Source organism: Seriola lalandi, unplaced genomic scaffold, assembly GCF_002814215.2.
Source record: "Seriola lalandi dorsalis isolate HSWRI2012SDOR001 ecotype SW California unplaced genomic scaffold, Sedor1 jcf7180002054953, whole genome shotgun sequence".
In the NCBI taxonomy this organism is placed as follows: Eukaryota; Metazoa; Chordata; class Actinopteri; order Carangiformes; family Carangidae; genus Seriola; species Seriola lalandi.
The window spans coordinates 2137379-2149869 of record NW_019525504.1 but is presented as its reverse complement, the minus strand read 5'-3'; the positions used below and the strand labels follow the sequence as shown (position 1 = coordinate 2149869).

Below are 12491 nucleotides of genomic sequence, written 5' to 3'. Positions count from 1 at the left end.
CCCCCCCCCCCCCCCCCCCCCCCCCGAAAAAGCCACTGGCTCGAAGCCAAATCACCTGGGACACTGAAAACTCATTCTCTCATGGATCCCATAGGAGCTGTGGCCCACCCACAGTCATGCTTCTTCCTTGGGGGAGGCCCGTGTACACATCATACATCTTACTCTGTAAGGGTCAGAGGCCAAGCTGTGGCGCTAATCAGTTAAATTAGTGCAAATCACACACACATATACACATACACTTTTGTACTTCCATATTTGTGAGGCCCTTTACCCTCACCTTCACCTAAAGGTAAGGGGGGTGAGGACCGGCCAAAATGTCCTCACGCCCAAGGTCTAAATCTGAAACTGGTTCTCACAATGCATAGTCTTACAAGTACATACACACACAATTAAAGTGATTTTATTCATGCATCACTTCCTCGGTTACATGTGCTTCAGCACCGTGGGTGTTCAGTTTACAACATTTACGTGAAGAAATGACAATATGTGATTGATCTGAAACAACTGGCATGACTAATAGACCGGTCCAATCCACCATCAACTCAACACCAGAAATGCACTGTGCATAAGAAAAACACACAGTACGGCACAGCGCACCACCACATCCGCCGCGACAATGCATTCCTAAGGTATGACATTACCCATCTACCCCAGCGCAGGTCTCCGCGGTTAGCAGCCAGTTACGGCCCTTAACTGACAAATGAGCAGAGCCGACAGCAGAGGAAACTGCCATTATTTCACGGTAGATTTGCATGCGTTGCATTCCTGCGCTCGTTGTCAAACACACACATTCTGCTCGGGATTTCCTGAGAAACCACCTGCCGCCCCAACGTGGTCAAAGTGCATTTCTTGTGCGGACATTTGGACAATTCTGCAGGGTGGGGGGTTGGGTGGGGGGGCTGAATGGGTATAGATCAATGCAGGGAGGTGCTCGTTCTTTAAGCGCCGTGCAATGTTAAATTTCCTCCACGAGCGCTGGAGACTATGTACATCTGATCTTCAAGGGGACAGTTATTTTTAACTATGACAGCATGGTCGCTCTCAAAAATATTCATGGCCTCTTTGATTGCTACGGAAAACAAATTAGATGAGCAATAGGAGAATGAATTCAGTTTCTGCAATATATATAATACGAAATAAATGTCTGAGTTATGGGTGAGTAATATAGAGATAAGCAGTTACCAAAACCAAATTCATGGGAAGCATGCTCAGGCTCGGAGGGGTTTAAGGCAGTTACTGATAAGGGCTGTCTGTGCTTTTATGCCTACGTGCATCTTCCAGGAAAAGAGCCAAACCCACCCTTCCCTTAACACCCCCACTCTTTTCTACCATTCCTCCAATCCTCCCTCGTTCCTTTGCTTATGTTCCCCCCTCAATCACTTCCTTGCCGTCCCGCCATCAGATAGAGAGGGGGGGGAGCTGTGAAGATGAAAGAGATGAAAAGTTGTTCAACTGTTGAGCACGCATTCAGTGGGTGTCTCCAGGACATAGTCAGGGACAAAACTGTGTGTGAGTCACGAGCCCGAGCTCCAGGAAAACAAAACAACATGAGAATGAACTTCGTGCACATAAGAGCTCCTCGTCGCAGTGTGTAACAAGCTTGAAACAAAAGCAGCAGAACAATGTTAAGGAGGTGCGGCTGAGCTGGCTCCGTTAGCCTGTCGTACAGTATAGAGCCAGAGCTGTGCATAGCATAAGGAAGAAATGAGTAAGTCAAAGTACCTCCATTTAAATTGACCACAACGACAATTATTATTAATTACTTTAATAGCTCATGGTTAATACTGTTGCTTAAATATTTCCAGACTGTCTCCGAGGCAAATGCAATCACATCACACAGGTTTACAAACAGACAGCAAACGCAAGGACAGTGTAATTACATGAAGTTGCCCCACATTTGCATTGTGGTTACTGGACTCGCACATGAGCGAGTCAAAGGTCGTTCAGTGCTTTTCCATATCCTTCTACTATCTATTGTTATTCCACCAGTGCAAGACAAGCTGCTGAAGCTGGGAAAGACGTTGTGTACACACAGCGAGAAGTCAGAGATCTCAACCCACTAGACACGGCAGTCCCTCACGTCACATCATAAACTTTTAATCTGACAGCTCCTTCGCGGCCAACGCTGGAGAATTCTCAGAGGTCTCACTGGCTTATAGCTTCATTCAAAACAAACACATAAGGCACTATTGGTTTTAATAGGGCCATGAGGCACAGAAACCCACCTCACCCATAAAGAGGAAATGCCTCGACTAAACCACTGGAAAAAAGAGGAGGGGGTGGTGGGATGTTTCCAATCCTCCGGGGATGTCATTAATAGCCATTTCATTTAGTTTGATTCATTAAGAAAGACATTTCCTGGTGTGAGGAACATTCATAATGGCATAGACCATATGAAGTACCAGGGGGTTGTTACAACTGTGCTTTTATATTGGGTTTTTTTTTTTTTTTTTTTTGCTTTGATCAAAAAGCTCCATCCATGCACAGTTAAAGTTTGAAGCAAACTATTATAAACATGTTGAAACCCCTTTGTACGAGCCACGGACCACAGACATGAGTTGCAAGAACAACTGAAGCCACCGAGGGATTAGCACAAGTTTGCAGACAAACATTTTGGAGGCCTGACTGGGTCTGTTTGTGAGACACTCTCCTCATGCTTTTTTAAGAGTGCACTTCTGTTCCACCTCACTTCACATCTTTTTTTTTTTTCTTTTCTCTAAAGGCTTCAGCATGCACAGCAGCAGCTGCATTCAGAAGGTCATCCACATGTTGCGCAGGGAGAGTCCACCAGTTGCTGCATCGGACCTTAATATTAAAAGATGTTAATGTTGACTCAGGAGGGAGCATTGAGCATTGAGCATTGAGTGGGGGCGACTCGCATCAGAAGCACTGTTGACCCACTTTTCCCACCGGCCGACAGGCGCATCTCCACGACAAGTCACATCTCCGCTCATCAAATAGACCAGATCACTGGGATAACTACGCTATTAATACTGGGAATGAGAAGAAAGTCGGCCATGCCACATTCCACAGGCCCCGACATTCCCACATATTAACAGGGCTCGGAATGAAATCCAATACTTGGCATCCCTTTCTCTCAAACCCCAAAGCACTACCCTGCCGTGTCAAATCGTTTTTTTATTTCATATGGGAGGGTCGCGCCAGAGTCACGAGCTCCCAGTCTAACTACTGACGTATTATATGTGTGGAAAAAAAATTTTTTTGGCACAAGTACAACCTCAGAGCTGGTTACAATGACTCCCAGGAGGGAAGAGATGCTGGACTTCCCAAAGATTTCTTGTTCCTCAATCGCCGGAGAATCTTGTCTTTTTGAGGGAATAAACTGTTTCCATCAGAACACACAAGCTTGAGAAGCTCCAGCTCTTCTGGGTGATGAGCAAACTTTTAAAGCTCCACACTTGCCCATTGTTTTATTTGAAGTGTTGATCCATAAGGAGATATATTTTTGAATTTAAGAACCTCCTCCCTCAGGCTTCTCTCTGGATCTATAGTAGCGGAGGGGAGAGGAGCCTCTGAGCCTCTCTTCTGTTTTCTGAGTGATCTGATAAAAACAATAGCAGATTTCAGGTAAACACTCAGAGAAACCAAATCCTGCAAGGTTGGATGGTTGGGTCCAGGTGGGCGGCGCTTGGGGCGTGGCTGAGGGCAGTTACTGCTTTGTTGTGATATCACAAAGTTACAGAAGTCCTGACGGCTGGTTTTAAGGTTCAGTATCTGAATACAGGCTGTTTGCATTTCACTTTGGTACTTTCACAGTATTAATATAGAACCTGCTTTATAATCAAACAATACATGGACATCTACCTTTGTATAATATGGATCCTTTAAATGAAACAAAAACACCGACCCAGCGCTACTTACCAATTAGTTTCCATGCACACTTATGTTAACAACAACTCTCACTGGTTAGCTCAGCAGTTCTCAGTTTGCCAGCTTGCCATTGTTTGGCCTCTCGCTCTTTGCACCAAGGTCTGAATATGTCGATCAATGTCAGCACATGGATCAGAGCAGTCCTGTGCATTGTTAAGCTATTAATCTTGCATGGGTGAGAGGTCAACAGCTGCAGCATAGAGGACAGAGGGCTTCTGGGTAATGTCTGGAATGCTCTTCTGGGACAGTTATAGCAGCACAGATAGGGACAGTCCTGTGACGTGACCAGCATTTTTTCTTCTTCTTTTTTTTTTTAAATAGCCTGCAGTAATGCTGCACTGAATTGAGGCGCTGTGAAAAGAAGATATGCTTACACATCATAAGCCCAGAAAGTGTGTCACTGGCACAAATACAATAGAGCCATTTGACACACAGTGTGGGGACTTCCAGCGAAGGAGCAAGACGAACAGCAGCCTCTCCTCCTGAATTCTCCCTGAGTTTTGTCCCTCAGACACTGTAACTGCTCTACGGTAAATACTACATGATGATAATCCCATCAAAAAGATCAGATAGTTGAATTTAAGCAGCTTTACAGACCCTCATCTCTCTGTCTCTCTGTCCCTATCCTAATGAGGAGGCCGTTGAGCTGCCAGTCAGCGGCGGGGCCGAGGCGATAAAAGGCCGAGCGTCGCTCACTAACTCTCCCTCGCGCTCCCTCTAATCCTGAGAGAGCAGTTCATGCATCCGTAATGGTCGATAAAATATGAAAAGCCCTGAGAGCGCTGACGGCAGCAGAGAGTGTGCATGTAGGCTGTGTGCGAGTCCTCAACTTTTGCTAATGCCCTACGAAACACGCTGAATCTTTTAGCAGTGTCACTCTGCTCGACTCCCCCCGGCGCACGTGAATGTTTGAGGATTTCCAGCCGACTGGAGAGAGAGTCTTTAATGTGGTGGAAATGGATACTATCTTGTTCACAATGCAAAAAAAAAGAGAAAAGGACATCAAAGAAAAGACACGGCCCTATGACTGTATTAATGAGTTTTGCCTCTGGTTCACCAACCTTCAAACAAAAGCCATTGAAAGGAATGAATTACTTTGAATGTTGCAGAAATAATGTTTGTCTTATGCCTTTTCATATCGCTACTGATCTTGCTGTTTCAAAGACCGGCCTCTAGAAACAAATTCACAAGCGCTGCGGTGTCTATTTTCCATCCATAAACCATCTGACTTACACAAACCCTAAGCGGGCACCCGTAACCAAATTCCGCAGGTGGAAATTCGAAGGGCTGGTGCTTGAACTTTCACCACTGCGCTTTCGACACAACGCGAAGGATTTACAGTTCAGACGACAGCCTCTCAACCAGGATAGGCGACGCTTCCACACGGGAAAGGAGGCTTCACAGTTCCTTCAAATGAGGAAGCCTGGGAGATTAGGACGGGGTGTTTGTGTTGGTCTGAGCTGCCATGGAGTATTGGCTTCGCTTAAGGGAAATGTGGAAGGTCTATTAGAGAAAGAAAGAAAAAAAAAATGGTACCAACATCCCAAGCAAAAGCAAGCTGCATTTAGAGGTTGTAGTCTGTTTTTCCTATTTCCATATTGAGTTGAGTTGTTGCTGGGAGGAAATGTACAGCATATATGGAATGTCTGGCCGCCGGGACACCGCTTACACCAAAGAGCTGACTGTGTGATTGATGAACATGTGTGATCGGCCCATGACTAGGGCCCCGAAATAGGCCTGTGCTCATTACATACGACGCTGTCCCATCCTCCTTCAATTCCTGAAATGCCAAACATTTCCTGTATATGTTAAGTCCCGGACCTCACAACTTTCCCGTGGTCTGAACCAATAAAGAGGACGTCAACTCACTCAACAGCGCCGGAACCCACATCCATCCCCGAACCCCTGCAACATTCTCCAAAGAAAATGACAGTCCAAACAATCTCAGCTAAAAGTGAGTCCAAGACTATCACCGATATGCAAAAAGCCTTGCTCGTATAATGCACAAGCATACTTTGGGGGGGGGGGGGGGGGGGGTAGAGCAAGGCATGCTGTCAACACCACTGCAGAAAGAGCCCAAATGCAATAACTACAGACGTTTCACAATACAGTTTTATGCTGCTGCTTATGATGAAAAAAAAAAGAAAACTGCCCTTTCTTCCAGTTACAACAGCACAAAGATGTGGAAACTTTATCATCTTGGTGGGATTAGAAGCCCTTGTTGCCCTCCAGCGCCTCTCTTGCTCAGCTTTCTACTGACTAATGTTTATTTTATTGGCTGCAGTAGTCTGTGTTTTCCTGACTGGATTGAGCAGGAGGACGCAAACTGGGTTTACACTTTAACATCTGTAGCCTGTCGTGTGTGCAGTCTCCTGTTGGGTGAACAGCACTGCGGTGTAGCCATTACTCGCAACGGGTATCGGTATCAAGATCAAATATCTCCTTACTTACCCACTTCAGACGGGCTGCCCTGAGAGATGGATTGTCCCTGTGTCACGTCACTAGCAATGGGAATCAAGAAGTCTCTCAATAAAGCGAGGTTTGAAGAAGGTCTTAAAGCATTCCTACATCCTCTGGCTTTAAAGCTCTCGTGTGGCCGTTGGGAGTCCGTGTTTCATGGCCAAAATCCATGAAAACACAAAAGTCTGACGATGTTTCCCGGCTGAAGCTGCTGCGTTTCGTTTGCTTCCCCTCGCTCAGCTACTGAGCGGAGCTCTGGATTTCAGCTGACTGTGCTGGGAGCTGAGCTGTTGACACTGTCCCCGCTCTCTCTCTCTCTCTCTCTCCCCCTCCCTCTCTTGCTCTCTCTCCCTCTCTCGTGTTCTGCCTTTAGCTCGCCCGTCACCCCTCCCCTTCTGGATTCCAGCCACAGTATATGACAGCATCCATGTGGATGTCAACGGGAAGGGTGATGGATTCTCTGAGAATGCATGCATGTATGTATGTACAGTGTATTGTATGTACAGTGTGTATGTGTGTACAGTGTGTATGTGTGTATGTGCGTCTGCCTGCTGTGCGAGGCCAAGGAGAAGGGCAAGATGAAAGGAAATGACCCTTGGCAGTCTGTGCCTCCCACCCCTGCCTGCAATCCCAACCCCACCCAACTCCTTCCCTCACTGGGCAGACAGAAAAACGGCAGTGGATTGGGGGGGGGGGGGTATCAGACACAACGCCCAAAAGGAAACCCTTTTCCTGTCATGTCTTCTCATCGCCAACACCTACATAAAAAGCACACACACCCATGCAAGCACACACCCACACCCACACACACACACACACACAGACAGAGACATGCCAAATATGGGATTCTCCATTAGGAATTACCCCTGTGACACACACAGGAACAGGATTTCCCTGAAGCCCAATCAGTTTTCATTGAGAAGACGCCGAGACGGGATGCTTGATTGTGTAAAGTTCTATGGGCCTTGTCAAGTTCACACCATTAGCTCAGTCGCATGGGTGTGTGTGTGTGTGTGTGTGTGTGTTTTGTGTATATGTCTGTATGTATTGGGGGGGGGGTTCAAGTATGTTGCTGTGATTTAATGAGGTGAAAACATTAGCATCAAAATCTCTATGCTCCCACTGCACTGACCTGGATACACACACACACACACACACACATGACCCCTGACCCCACACAGAAAGTCAGCAGAGAGAAAGAGCGCCTCTTAAAGAAATGTAACATTTCACCACGGTAACAAAGGTTAGGGGTCGTTTTGAATTAAAGCACATCTGCAGCACATGTCAGTCAGCGTGTGAGGAAGAACCTCTACATGTCAATCATGGAGCCCGTAAAGGGATAGTTGGGGTTTTTATTGATGTTGTGTGAGGTAATCATATATAGTCAGTACATTAGAGTACATTCAGACCAGCGATGTGCTGCTGTGCACGGGGGCCACGAAAAAAAAGTATTTTAGACACTTTTAAAAAAACACCCACCGAAACAATCCAATATCCGTTTAAATATACGCTTCATGTAGAATATTTTCATCTCTTTGACTACATTCACACTGCAAGCCTTAGTGCTCAATTCAGATTTCTTTCTAGATCCCTGATGTGACCCGCATGCGCAGAAGAAGAACACGACGTCACACGCAACACACAGGAAGTAAACAAGGAGAAGAACTCGGGGAATAACAAACATGGAGGCCACAGATGTGAGCGTTTACGGTTTTTTCATTTTGAAGTTATTGTGGAGTGGAAGCAGGCGAATGTGGAGGCTTTGACGTAAAAGTTGCATTGAAGTCCGATACGGGTCACACACAAAAATCTGATCTGTATCTGATTTATAAACACATATGAAAGTGGCCCAAATCTGATTTGAAAAGGTCAGATTCCATGTGATTTGTGCTGTTCACACTGTCATTAAACAATCAGATACAGGTCACATAAGGGGGAAAAAATCTGATTGGGCCACTTGGGTCCGCCGTGTGAACTTAGCCTTTATCTTCCCGATCAAGAGCTGAAAATGTTCTACATGAAGGGTACATTTAAATGGATATTGGATTATTTCGGTGGTTGTTTTTAAAAGTGTCTAAAACATGTTTTGTTTTTATTTTTTCTGCTGGCCCCGTGCACGGCAGCACATCGCTGTGCCGCAGTGTTCCCAGTCAGCTTTCCTAACTGGGAGCGCGCTGATCTGAATCTACTGCGGGGAATGCACTGACTATATTTGGCTACCTCACACAACCCCACGTCAAAACAAAAACCCAAACTATCCCTTTAAGACATCAGTGACAACCTCTCGACCCACAGCTGACTGATCAATGCGTTTCAAAATGCTGCACATTTTCACCTTCTACTGCCCAACACTCTGAGGACAAGGGTCATAAGAGAATTGATTTCATACTGAGCGATCTTATCCGTCAGTAGACTGCTTGTCTGCTGCGCAGGTTGGCTGAGGTGACGCCTCGTCTGGTGATGATTTCTGATCAATGCTAGACTATTGATTCCAGCCTTGGTTGTATAATGTGAAGATGATTGTAGATAAAAGAGCTGCTGGCAGCCAGAAGTCACTGCAGAAGTTTCCTCTCCTTTTGTTTGTTTGTTCCTTTGACTCTGGCCGAGGCCGATACATTTATAGCACATGACACTGCGCTGGAAATATGTCAAGAGATGCATCAAAGCGCAGTGGAAACTGCTTGTAGCGATCAACAAGAGACAGAATCACTCCGATACAAATGCTCTTTAAATGTTCTGCTTATAGTAATCAAGCAGTCCGCTTCCAGTGTTTCTGGGCGGGTAGGTCTTTTCATACATGATGACATATGGGAAAAATAATGTCCTACTGCAAGCTGTCATTCTAACTTATTCACTGACGTTTTTGGAGTCACAGTGTGTCATGACAGTCCCGGCCTGCCCTCCCAACATATGTTCACTGTGTGTGTGTGTGAGAGAGTTATTTTACTTCCTGTTCCTGCTCAGCTTGCGTTTTGGAACTTTTACAGTCCGTAACCATCGTCCCGGCCCTCTCACAGCGGCGGGTGTGTTTCATGGACAGACGTGAGGTCACCCATAGGTTTCTGAAGAACGGGTTAGAAGCTCAGGATGGGCTGTTCTGTCGTCGCCATCTTGCCAGTATCTTGACTCCGGCTAATCCAAAAATGGGCAAAGAGGAAGGGAGCGCGTCGAGCCGAGCCGAGACTTTGGTGCATACGCTCGCCCACCCGTCACTCAAAGAGGCCACGCCCTCAATTATGTGGAACTTTAAGCCAGAGCGAGTTGACTCACTGTTGGAGCCGGAACCAGCACCCATTCAAAGAAGTGCAGTTTTTGGTACCTCAGTGCTGGCTTCATCTTTCAGCCTCGGAGGTTGCAGCTTGGTTTCATGACTGGAGTGTGATGCTTTCACCCTGACCAATCAGACCAGGCTTGCAGCAGGAGAGGGCCACAGTGTAGTTTATGTTTTTTTTTATCCATAAATCAGTAAATAGAGAAGCTGTGAGTTTCATTACTTTATATTCATGTAATAAATATACAATGGTAATCTGCCTGAGAAAAAAGAAAAAAATTGGTTATGCTTATTGTGATCAATCACTATAAGCAGTTTCCACTGTACATTTGCATCTTAGAGTTGGTATCTAACACAAAACAGCTCCATAAAAATACCAGTGCACATTAATAAAAAAGAAAAATCTGTCAACGTGCCTGTGAAGGAGGACCCCCCCCCCCCCCAAAAAAAAGAAACACAAACTGGAGCCATTGATATGCCAAAGAGTGGAGAAAGGGGGAGTCATAATACCATTTGTCATCCTTCTCTGGGGACAGAAGACAGATGACACCATGTTGCCGGCGGTAATGCCTGGGTGCATTCCTGAGCGAGCCCTGGGGACGCATCCATTAGCCCGGCTCTTAGAACAGAACCAGCTTATCTCCATGACGCCCACTTCCCCCCACCGCTGCCTTCTTTTCTCTCTCTTTCTGTGCAGCATCCCAGTGTGCAGGTTTGCATCACTTCTACTCTTTCTCTCTCCTCTCTAGGGGAAACATCTCCATCCGAAGAAACAAGGGAAGAAGCCCAGAGGAAGGGGCTCAGCTCACGCTCCAGTGTGGCAAAGCACTGCTCAGCTGCCCCCTGTCGTATCTTCCATCACAGCCTGGGAAATTACATCGGCTAATTGACGTAAATTGAGTGGGCTAGGCATGGCCGCGATAAACATCATGCCACCTTAAAAAAAAAAAAAAAAAAAGAGGAAAAAGGTCCATCTGTTCTTTTCTTTTTAAGAGGGTATGTTTGTTTTCACTCGTCTTGGACAACATGCGTTTTTGCAGAAAGAAAGAAAACAGGAGGTTACACACTCATCGGCAAACTCCACATTGTCACTGCGTGTGCCAAGGAGATGACCGCAGATCATGGCCTTTACAGACTTGGGTTTTCGCTGAACTCGCGCTGCCTCCGGGTAATTCCTTTAAAAAAACGCAAGCGAGGTTTGGATTTCACCCACAGTAAAATCACACCGGATGGCAAATGTCATGACTGATAAAGCGGCTGCAGAGCACGCCGAGTGAGACCGACGCTCCAGGTAGGGCGCTTCCCATCTTCGACGCGTACTCCAGACGGCCTGCCAGTCACCTGTCAGTCAGCTGGGGGAAGCCGACTGAGCCGCCAATCCAAACAACCCGTCATCCCACTGAGGAAGCGAATGAAAGAGTCCATTGAGCATTTCAGGGCGGCAAACCTTTCATAAACAAAAACTTCACCACCACGATAACAAGTGCAGGAACAATCACCGCCTGGCTAACAAGGGCTAAATTTAGTCAGGGGGAGCAGTAAAAGGGAACTTGGCTCTGAGTGTGGAGTTGGACAAAAGGTGAATGGAATATTGGACAAGAAGAAGTGGGTCACCCAAGGTGGTCTCCGTCAGGCTCATAAACCACACTTTCTCCTTCAGACCTCTCGCATGCAGAGGCAGTCAACTTGATAACAGGCGAAGAAACAGCTGGAGGAGAGGCCGTAAAGTGATTTCAAACTGCAGATACTGGCATCTGGAGTGAAGTCTTTTCCAGGGTCTGTCGTGGCGAGCCCTCCTCCGAACGGGCGGCTGCCAGAGCTAACATGGCAAACAGTCATGTTTTACGACGCGTTGTTCCCGTGATGTATTATTTCGGGTTTCTTTTCACCAGGCAGCCCTCGTTTAAGTTTGTTTTGTTTAGGCGAGGAATTTCTTGTGACAGCACTTTGCACACAACCATTTACTTCACGCCCGCACGGAGATAAATTGCCACCGAGGAAAAATACCGCCACTGTACAAAGCCTGAACTCTTGACAGCATAAACATGAGGACACATTTTTATACATGGTCTAATTGTATGTTAGCTATAAATCATGATAGAGGGGAACACTATACTATCCATCTTTTAAAAGCCTGCGGCAGAAAAGTAGCCTAATGACAGTAAAGCCCAAAACCATAAATCTAATTTTTGTCACTATGTTCTTATGGTGACATTCTTTCCTGTCTCTATTATTTACACACCTCCTTTATCAATTCCCACTCTCCACTTCTAGGATGCACTATTTCTCTTCCATTGCAAATATGTGACAATCCAGCTGCTTTTTCAATTTGAGCTGAGAGTAAACAAGTGTTCCAACAGGATTAGCAGTCATTTGTACTGAGCGTTCGGTGCTTTTGGGGTGTTTTTGCAAAAAAATAAAAGTGCTGGGCATCTGAATGGCTCTTTTGTCCCGGAGGCAGACTGGGCAGGGTCAGAGGTCACCCAACTGCCTGCTCCCACAGTACCTCTGCTGTCTGCCTGGATATGCGCCAGCTAAATGCTGTCATGTTTGGACAATGGTCCGGCTTTCCGCTGACTGACTCATGACAGCTTCATCATGTTAAGCAATGATGTAATGCCTTGATCTTTGGGTATGAAGGGCGTCACTATAAGACTTTGAATAATTTCATCTCACAGAGCAGCCATGTTGAAATGCACAATGTTGCATTGACAGACAGACACCTTCAGATTTTAGAAATATGACAGCAGAGCACAAAAGGGCCCAGATGAAAACCGCACTTTACCACTACGAATCCCCTCCAGGTGTGAGTCCAGGTGTGTAAACTGTAAAATAGAGATTGACAGAGAATAACAAATTGGGGGGGGGG

General features: G+C 46.2%; 1 protein-coding gene across 3 annotated transcripts in view; it reads right to left on the bottom strand.

Annotated features, from left to right (window-relative positions):
- daam2 (dishevelled associated activator of morphogenesis 2) overlaps positions 1–12491 on the bottom strand; it is a 99155-nt gene that overhangs the window by 67347 nt on the left and 19317 nt on the right. For 2 of the 3 annotated variants that reach the window (XM_023394712.2, XM_023394714.2), the window contains exon 1: positions 6343–6647. The exons of the other annotated variant lie outside the window; for it this stretch is intronic. The gene's annotated coding sequence lies outside the window, so the exon portion shown is untranslated. Of the gene's footprint in view, positions 1–6342; positions 6648–12491 lie in introns of those variants that run through there. 3 annotated transcript variants of the gene reach the window in all.